The sequence below is a fragment of the Podarcis muralis genome, chromosome 11, assembly GCF_964188315.1.
Source record: "Podarcis muralis chromosome 11, rPodMur119.hap1.1, whole genome shotgun sequence".
Lineage (NCBI taxonomy): Eukaryota > Metazoa > Chordata > Lepidosauria > Squamata > Lacertidae > Podarcis > Podarcis muralis.
The window spans coordinates 56617151-56627107 of record NC_135665.1 but is presented as its reverse complement, the minus strand read 5'-3'; the positions used below and the strand labels follow the sequence as shown (position 1 = coordinate 56627107).

Genomic DNA, 9957 nt, shown 5'->3' with positions numbered 1-9957 from the left:
ACAAATTCATCCGCAGTAGTCCCACTGGGGAACTTAACACGGCCACTGCCATTAGAGATAGGATGCTGAAGTGTCAGGGAACTTCAGCCCACAAAGGTTCTTGGGTATATTTTGCTCATATTTTCCCGAGATCTTGGAGGGTCCAGCAGGTAGGTTTTCTCAGCTCGGACTGTCCACTGATACTGGAGGAGAGATACCTTGAAGCATCTACTTCAGCTCATTTGCCCAATTTGACTGCAAGTTTTTGCTCGCTGCACACCCTGTTTACAGTGCACCAAGAGCTTAATTTAAGTGTGACTCTCCAGGTCACATAGGGACGCGGGTGGCACTGTGGGTTAAACCACAGAGCCTAGGACTTGCCGATCAGAAGGTCGGCGGTTCGAATCCCCGTGACAGGGTGAGCTCTCGTTGCTCGGTCCTTGCTCCTGCCAACCTAGCAGTTCGAAAGCACGTCAAAGTGCAAGTAGATCAATAGGTACCGCTCCGGCGGGAAGGTAAACGGCGTTTCCATGCGCTGCTCTGGTTCGCCAGAAGCGGCTTAGTCATGCTGGCCACATGACCCGGAAGCTGTACACTGGCTCCCTTGGCCAATAAAGCGAGATAAGTGTCGCAACCCCAGAGTCTGCCATGACTAGACCTAATGGTCAGGGGTCCCTTTACCTTTACTGCAGGCCACAAGCTTGGAATTGGAGCTTTGTGCCACAAATTATTAGCAGGATGTGTGAAGTGATAATAATGATTTTTAAAAGTTGTGGGCCTTTTGCAGAAAGATCTAGGGCTCAAAGATATCACTGGCTGTGTTCACACAAGCTAGGATCGCTAAGCGAGCCTTAAACCAGGTTCTTCTACTGCAGCGCCAAATTTAGGATGGTGTAGCAATTCCCTCACACAGTGTGCCAAGCCAGGGGGCACAAAACTGAGAAGATCCAGAATCGAAAAGATCCATTTTGGGGTGCCAAATTTTGACCTCTATTATGAAAGATTGTCAGAGTCCGCTCCTATCTCTTCTGCTGGCTTACAAATCCTGGTTTGTTAGCAAGAAATAAGCCGCACAATCCAGGGTTTGGACATCAACTGTCTTGTTTCTAGCACTTGCACCATGGAGCAGTGCGTAGCAGCATGCTGCTCATTAACAACAAGCCAACAACTCCAGGGTTGTTGTCATGCAAATTCTATCAGTGTATGCCATCTGGGATTCAGCAATCTCGTTTTTGCATATTGCAGCCATTTAAACTCAAGTCTCTTGGATCTCGGCCCTATGAGCTCAATCAGTTGGACAAAAGAAAGTGGCCTGCCATGGGCGACGTTGTGGTGCAAATTGCTATTGCACCCATTTTATAGAGGGGACATTGAGGCATGGGAAACTCTTGATTCTCACTCGTGCTCATAAAGCCTGTTTTAGGAGAGCTCGAGAGGACAGTCTAGACGCCCTGACTCCTAGTGCTTCATGCTATTTGCCTGGCAAATAGTTATTGAAAGTCGCATTTACGTGCATGCTGAACGGGCTTCCTAAATGTTAAGTGTGGTAATTTATGCTTTCACGAAGCTTATGGAGCCAAGAGATCAGTTAAGTGAGTTGCTTTGGGAAATGTAGGTAGGGCAGCGCCAAAGGTGGAAATTAAAAATAAGGTGTCCTCATGTGTCATTCAGTTTCTGGGCACAACTCAAGGTTCTGTTTCTGCCATTTAAAACATAACACCACAATCCTTTTCAAAAAATAAGTCAATGGGAGCTTCCATGGAGCTTATGCCCAGAAAGTCAGCTGGTATAGAATTGTGCCCTAAATCTCTTAAGTCCCACATGTCTTTGGGAAAGCCTTTGGGAGCAGCGGTTCCATTTTCCGCATATACCAGAAGTTAGATCAATAGTTAAATGCAGCAGTACCTTCTCTGCAGTAGCCACCTCTGGAACTCCCTGCCTAAGGAGGTTTACCAGGCACAGTCTTTTTCTACCTCTGATCAACTGGCCAAGATTTTTTATGTTAAATGGAAAGTCCAGTTCATGTCTTGTGTGCAGAAAATCCCAGGTTCTGTCCCAAACATCTGGGAACGGCCCTGTCTGAATCCCTACAAAGCCGCTGCCAGTCCGTGTTCGATGGACCAGTTGTCTGACTCAGTGTAAGGAAGTTGTCTATATTCCACCAGTCATTTTTAGCCGCTTAGCTTTTTAGCCTTAGCAGCTTTTATGGATTAAACTGTATCCGGCAGAAAGTGTGGGATACAAACTAAACCAGCAATGGAATTGCAACTGGCTAGGCAAGTTGGGTCATCTGGTGCCACTTAGCAGCATCTGATGTGTAGAACCTCCATGTTCACAAGCAGCGAACCTTAGAATGTCCGACATCCAGCACAAACATTGAGGAAAGGCTGTTGCCCTCATGCCCTGCTTGTAGGCTCCCTAGAGACCTCTTGATGGCCACTGCAAGAAACAGGATGTGGGACTCGATGGGTCTTTGTCTGATGCAGCAGAATTCTCCTGTAAGATTATTTCAGATCTCCTTATTTCAGAATTTCCTGGAGCATATAATGGAAGCCTTTCATTTCAGAACCGCCCCCAGCTCCATGCTGCTGTAAATTTTCAGCTTATTTTCCCCCTGAATGCATTGACATCACAGTTCTAAGTCCAAGCCATATCCCACAATGCAGCTCTTCTTTTTTTTTTCATTTAGTTTTCATTTATTTATTATATTTACATTTACTCCAAGGAACTCAAGGTGTTGTACGTGCTGCTCCTCCCATTTTACCTACATGGCCAAGTGGTGATTTGAACTTGGGTCTTCTCAGTCCAAGCCCAATGTTCTAGCCGCTTGCCTTGAATGCTTTCGTGCTATAAATAAATGCATTCATGAAATCATGCAAGGAAGTAAACAAGTCAGACACGCCCAGGCAGTAGGGAGATTGTGCATAAGTCATTGTGATCGTCTAGCAATGCACAAAGAAGTTCCATCGGTAGGTCTGGCGAAATGCAAGATGTTCTCAAGGTGCCACCACTCCGTGTTAGAGGCCATCCTTTATGGGCAGAAGGTCCCACGTCCTTCTCTAGTCAAAAAGGGGTCAGGTGATGTGAAAGACCTCCACCTATGCTTTGGAGAAACTTCCAAGTAGAAGTAAGTGATACTGGACTGGCTGGATTAATAGTTTGAGCTATATTATAAAGGTGGGGAACCTAGGCCCTCCAGGTGTTGAAGGACCCCAGCTGCCACAAGCCCCACACATCCTGGCCAATGGTCAGGGATGGCCAAAGTTGTAGTCTAGGAACATCTGCTGGGCCACAGCTTCCGCACCCCCTGGAATACAGGATCGAACAAAGGCTGGCGGATCTCGCCCATCTCATGGATAATTTGAATGTAAACATGAGTAGTTCAAACTTTTTTCGGTTGATCAGTGAAACGGATTGCAATGTAAGTTTGCCAATGCTTTGGTCTGGAAGGGCTTCCATTCCTTTAGCTGCTGCTTGACCAGTAGAAGAGTAACTTCCGCAGGAAGAATTCTACCTGCTGAATATTTCTCCGCACGATAGCTGGTAAGAGAACGGAAGCTATTTTGGCAGGTCAGCACTGGGTGTGAACTCTTCCAGAGCTAGATTCAAGGTGCTCCTTTTAACTCCCCATCTCAGAAGGCTTTGTTGAGGGTTCCTCAAGAACAGGAGGTCTGTGTGGTGAGTGTCCAAAGCACTCCTTTTTTCATTTGTGACATCAAAATGCTAGAATGCTGACCCTTCTTCAGGCTACATTGCTGAATTTTAGGTTGCTTCTTAAAACATTAGTATTTCCCAAAGACCTTTGGCAGTTTGCTTGGGTACCAAATAGTATGGGAAACAGCCCTACTAGAAAAAATAACCAATAAACTGAAACTGACACAGGGACAAATAGAAGAAGACACCTTCACCCCAGTATGGCTCCCTTTTATCACATACACAGACCAACAAGACAACAACAACAATCCACCAACAGCATACAAATCAATATGGCTAACCTGATCCAAAACACACACACACCCCACTCACACATGCAAACAAAGACCACCACAGCCAACCACAAATGAATAACCACACCCTGGGCCAACCCCAACCTCTCTCACCACCAAAGGAACACAAGTGAACAGCAAAGAACCTGCACAAGCAACACTGACACCAAACCCTACATATAGTAAGTAGAATAGAAACATTGCCACCCGACCCCATCCCCACTCATCTTCTCCCCCCTCCACCTCCTTCCCCCTTTCCTTCCTAATGTTTCAACAAATGAAACTGATTTGTAAAAATGTTACATGGGGGGAAAAAATATGAGAGAGAGACATTGTAAACACTCTTAACACCACACTGGCTCTCTCTTCTCCCCAACCCAGCGCTCGTCCAAAGATCAAGCAATCTGATGGAGGGTTTGTTTAAAATTGGACACCCCAGCTGTCTCTATTTTAAAAACAACTTTTTAAATAAACTTTTTAAAAATTCATAAAACTTACAAAGCACAGTCAAAGAACCCGTCTGAATTACAAACTTCATCCAATTAAACCAAGAGCTTGATTTGTAAAGAAGGGGGCTACCAGTCCCTGGGAATCACGAAGCATGAACTCTTTGCCACTGAATTCTTTACAGGTGGCATCTAACAGCTGTTAAGCTAGCTAAAATGTTCAGATCTAGAACAAACATTTGCTGGAAATGCAGGGAGGCTGAAGGTACATGGATCCACATGTGGTGGAACTGTAAAAAGATCAGACAATTTTGGGAAATGGTTTATAACGAGCTTAAGAAAATGTTCAAATGCTCCTTCCCTAAAAAACCTGAAGCCTTCCTGCTAGGAATTATAGGAAATGAAATCCCCATAGGATATCCCCATTGGATAATGGTACAAAACAAAATTTATAGTAAGTCAAAAAATATGGAGAAAGTAAAGTTTAAGCACGTGTTTAAGGAATTTAAATCGGGAATGCAAAGGGAAGATCGGAGGTCTTGAAAAATTTAATAACAAATGGATGTGCAAAGCAAGCATTAGTTAAAGAATGAATAATTGTTTATTTTTATTTCTCATTTTGCCTATAATATCTATTGTATACTTCTGTTATAAAGTTTTCAATCAATAATGCACTCAGAAGCATGCAGGCTATGTGCTCAACAGCTGAACCCGTTCAGAACTCTGGCAGGATTAGTGTCTTGGACTTGTCAAAATGTTCACCGCACAGTCCTTCCTTTAGTGGAAAAGATGCACACAGCCCTGAAGACTAACTTTGTAATTCATCGATCAGTTACAACTTTGAGGCTGAGACTTTAGCAGAGGGTAAACCAGGCCTTGAGGGTAACAGTAGATCTCCTGTTTCAAGTTGTCTGGGATCTAGCCCCTTGGAGATATATTGGGGGTGGGGGGGGGGCAAATTGTGCATCTTCCCCAAGGTGACCACAATCTTTCCGACCTACTTCCTCATTACTGCATCAGAATGTATCGAACAGTTTGCAACTCACTCTTTTTCATCAGTATGATGGCTCAATGACCTAGATAAGAGAACAGAGTTACTTTCGCCTCTCTTTATCTGATACAGACATCCGGCTTAGTTCAGACACACCTGTTTCCATATGCCTTACATGTTTTTATATATTTTTTAATGCTGAAAGCTTTCCAAAGTATTAACAGATTAAAAACATTTTCAGCGCAGTTCTCGGTTTTTTAAAAAAAACAGAAACAGTTTGTACGGCTCTGTCTTCTGTATTCGTATATAAGTATTCAACTGGAAAATGGGGGTGGTTAATATGGAGCCAGACAATCTTTTGTCCCTGATCTGCTGTCCGCAGAAATAATAATAATCAAGGCTTCTGGTTCATGCAAATCCGTATTTCCAGACTGCACTTCCCAAGGGGGTTGCTGGAAATCTTGTTCCACAACTGCCTTTGAACAGTTAATGGCAAGTGATAAATTCAGGTTAATTTGCAATGCAATTCAACATTTGGCAGACAGTTGGAGACAGGGAACTGTTAAACTAATTGTCTTACTAACGGCACCAGGGTGTGACAGAGCAAAAGCATACAAACACACACATGCCAAAGATATAATCCCAAACTCTTTTCAGTCCTGACATCATTAAGCTGCTGTAAGATTATTCTGCTTTCCTCTGCTTGAGCTGTTAAACCTGCAGTCCTCTGCACACTTACTTGGGAGTAAAAGGTAAAGGGACCCCTAGCTGTTAGATCCAGCGACTCTGGGGTTGCAGCACTCATCTCGCTCTATAGGCCGAGGGAGCCAGCGTACAGCTTCCAGGTCATGTGGCCAGCATGACTAAGCAGAGCGGCGCACGGAAACGCCGTTTACCTTCCCGCTGGAGTGGTACCTATTTATTTACTTGCACTTTGATGTGCTTTCGAACAGCTAGGTTGGCAGGAGCTGGGACCAAGCAACGGGAGCTCACTCTGTTGCGGGGATTCGAACCGCCGATCTTCTGATTGGCAAACCCAAGAGGCTCAGTGGTTTAGACCACAGCACCACCTGCGTCCCTAAATCATTGCACTTTACTCCTAAAGAAACCTGCATAGGGTTGTGCTGCACCATACCTTCCTTCTCCTCTACATTTGGGAGCTCTTATCTTATCTAGTGGCTCATGTCATGATGATCTCCAGCTCAGCGTTCCAGCTACAGTGGTAACCTCTGCTTACATATGCTTCAGGTTACAGACGCTTCAGGTTACAGACTTCGCTAACCCAGAAATAGTACCTCTGGTTAAGAACTTTGCTTCAGGATGAGAACAGAAATTGTGCTCCAGCGGTGCAGCATCAGCAGGAGGCCCCATTAGCTAAAGTGGTGCTTCAGGTTAAGAACAGTTTCAGGTTAAGAACGGACCTCTGGAATGAATTAAGTACGTAACCAGAGGTACCACTGTACTCTATTCCATTTCTTCTCCTCTCCTAGTTTTCAATTTCTCTTCCACCCTCTGCCCCCCAGGTGTCTATCAGCATTCCTGGTCATTGTGCATGCTCAGTTTTCATTGGAGTCTTTCAGATTTATTTATTTGTTTGCATTCCCACCAAAGACTTGCTAGGCTTCCTCCAAGGGAACCTGGGTCTGCGTGTTTGCAGCAGAATGCGAATTTAGAAGAATCTGTTGGGTCAGGCCAATGGCCCATCTGGTCCAGCATCCTGTTCTCACAGTGGCCAACCAAATGCCTGTGGGATTTTTTAAAAGGTAAACATTTTGGTAAAGGGTGGCGCTGTGGGTTAAACCACAGAGCCTAGGACTTGCCAATCAGAAGGTCGGTGGTTCGAATCCCCACAACGGGGTGAGCTCCCGTTGCTCGGTCCCTGCTCCTGCCAATCTAGCAGTTCGAAAGCACGTCAAGTGCAAGTAGATAAATAGGTACCACTCCAGCGGGAAGGTAAACAGCGTTTCTGTGCGCTGCTCTGGTTCGCCAGAAGCAGCTTAGTCATGCTGGCCACATGACCCGGAAGCTGTATGCTGGCTCCCTCGGCCTATAGAGCGAGATGAGCGCCATAACCCCAGAGTCGGCCATGACTGGACCTAATGGTTAGGAGTCCCTTTACCTTTACCTTTAAATGTTTTGGTGCTGGAGCACATCTTTCTCTGAATGCCACCGCCCCCAATACTCCAGAATTTCAGATCCCAGGCATGCTCAAAGTCTTGTTAAGAAAGCCCTGAACAACTTGGGATCAGGTTACCTGAAAGACTGCTTGCACCTGTACGAGCCTTTATTGCTCAGATCACCTGGAGAAATTCTATTTGTGGCACCGCACACTACAGAACATCAAGACATCAATAACTACAGTGGTACCTTGGTTCTCAAACTTAATCCGTTCCAAAACCAAAGTGTTCCAAAGCCAAGGCGTGCTTTCCCATAGAAAGCAATGCAAAATGGATTAATCTGTTCCAGACTTTAAAAAAACAACCCTTAAAACAGCAATTTAACATGAATTTTACTATCTAACGAGATAAAATGAAAGCAATAAACAATGTACTGCAGTCACACAACCAATCAGTAGCTGAACTGGGTTCCACACAGTCACACACAAAAAAGAACTGTAAAAGCAAAAATGCAAAATAAATAGCAAAAACAGACAGACCCCAGCGTAACACTCAAAACGGAAGTGTGGCACTCAAAATGGAAGCGAAGCACTCAAAACGGAACATGTTCAGCTTCCAAAAAAGGTTCACAAACCGGAACACTTACTTCCGGGTTTGCAGTGTTTGGGTTCTAAGTTGTTTGAGTACCAAGGCGTTGAGAACCAAGGTACCACTGAATTAGAAATCAAATACTAGGGCAATGCCAGGAGGTGTCCTCCATGAAGCTATTAAATGTGGTTGCTTCTGCTATTGTCAAACAACTAGAAGCCTGGAATCTTTGCTGATCTCCTGCAAATCACTCAGAGATCTACCTGAGCAGATCCCAGTCTTCCTCCAGCCACCCCTAGTCTAGGGCACACAATTCACCAAATGTTAAGCACTTTTAAGTCCCATTGACTGTCAGGGAAGAATTCAAATCTCTCTCTTTCTCTCTCCGATATCCCCCTTCTTTCCTTCCTTCCTTCCCTGGCTATGCTCATCAATTTTCTGCAGCTCTCATTTAAATATTAAATAGCCCATTAAATTGCCAGACCTTATGGCTGCACAAATGGAGGCTCACAATGCCGCAGGATGGCATAATATATACCGCCTTCCACACATCACCAAGAGGAGATGCTCTGACAATAAGCCGAAAAGTGCTGGCGGCTGCCCTCATTTGGTATTAAATCCAAAAGGTACATCAGATACTTTGAATGCTGATGTTGCTAACAGTGCCGGGATTTACTTTTTAAGTGGGGATATCCTGTTTTTTCTTATTATGCAGCGTGACTGGACACCACCAAAAATGGGAAGAGGAAAAAGCCCTTTATTGCTTTAGCTCCTTGGGCTCTTTCCCCCTACAAAGCCATTTTGCTGGAGCCTCCATCCATCCCCCAGAGGACATATAATTGTCCTCCAGCAGACCAGACAGAGCCAGGAAGAAGCACAGGCTCATCAAGGGTTATTCATGGAGAAAACTTGGTTTTAGGTGGAACAAAGTTGTTCTGCATACCCTTTGTTCTCTTCAACACTGAGGCATGCTCAATATTTTCTGGGATTAACCTAACTTAATGTTTTCATTTATGGCCAACCTCCTCCAAAATGGGCTCAAAATGCAAAGATTTTTATAAAATCAGAGGCCATGCCTAGCTGGCAGCGACCTTTTAATTGGCAAACCAGGACAGTTTTCTCCCTAACCCCAGATTTATGGGAGTTGGTTGTTGTGTTGGGGGCAAAGCAGTCTTTATCTGCCTAAAAACATTTGCTTATTTAACTGTGTTACTTTTATTGTTGTTAGCCGCCCTTAGCCCAGCTTTGGCTGGGGAGGGTGGGATATAAATAAATTATTATTATTATTATTATTATTATTATTATTATTAATGCCTGATCAGCTCCTGGGCTGAGTCGTGGTAAGTTCAGGGTGACCACTGGTCCTACTTTGGAACTCTTGTTTGAAGAGCTGTCTCTTTTTTGGAATTAATTGAAGTTTTTACAGTACAATAAAAGAAACAAACCAATCTACAAGAAATAAAGAAAAGAAACTAAAGAAAGAAGGAACAGAAAAAGAAACTCTTAAGATCCTTCCTCTTCACTGTATCCTAACTTTCATCCCCTACAGAGGAAAGTGTGCCTGCACTAGAGCTCCCTGGTATAAGTCTGAATTAAAGAACCCTAAGACAGGAGAGCAGGATCATAGAATCATAGAACGACAGAGTTGGAAGGGACCCTGAGGATCATCTAGTCCAACCCCGTGCAATGCAGGAATATGCAGCTGCATCTTATGGGGGCTTCAAGTTGCCCACAGTTTGATGCACCTGGATAGCAGACTCAGCAGGCACAGGACTGCCCACTCCCAGCCCACCATGGAGAGGCATGTGCTTCTTCGTGTTTGCATGCTCTGGAAATACTGGTAGATCCAA

At 44.5% G+C, this 9957-nt stretch overlaps 1 long non-coding RNA gene across 1 annotated transcript in view; it reads right to left on the bottom strand.

Annotated features, from left to right (window-relative positions):
- Positions 1–4841: 4841 nt before the first annotated feature.
- The window catches only part of LOC114606790 (uncharacterized), a 50046-nt gene continuing 44930 nt past the window's right edge, over positions 4842–9957 (bottom strand). The window contains exon 3 of the long non-coding RNA XR_003708980.2: positions 4842–5487. This is a non-coding gene — a long non-coding RNA (uncharacterized LOC114606790). The remainder of the gene's footprint in view (positions 5488–9957) is intronic.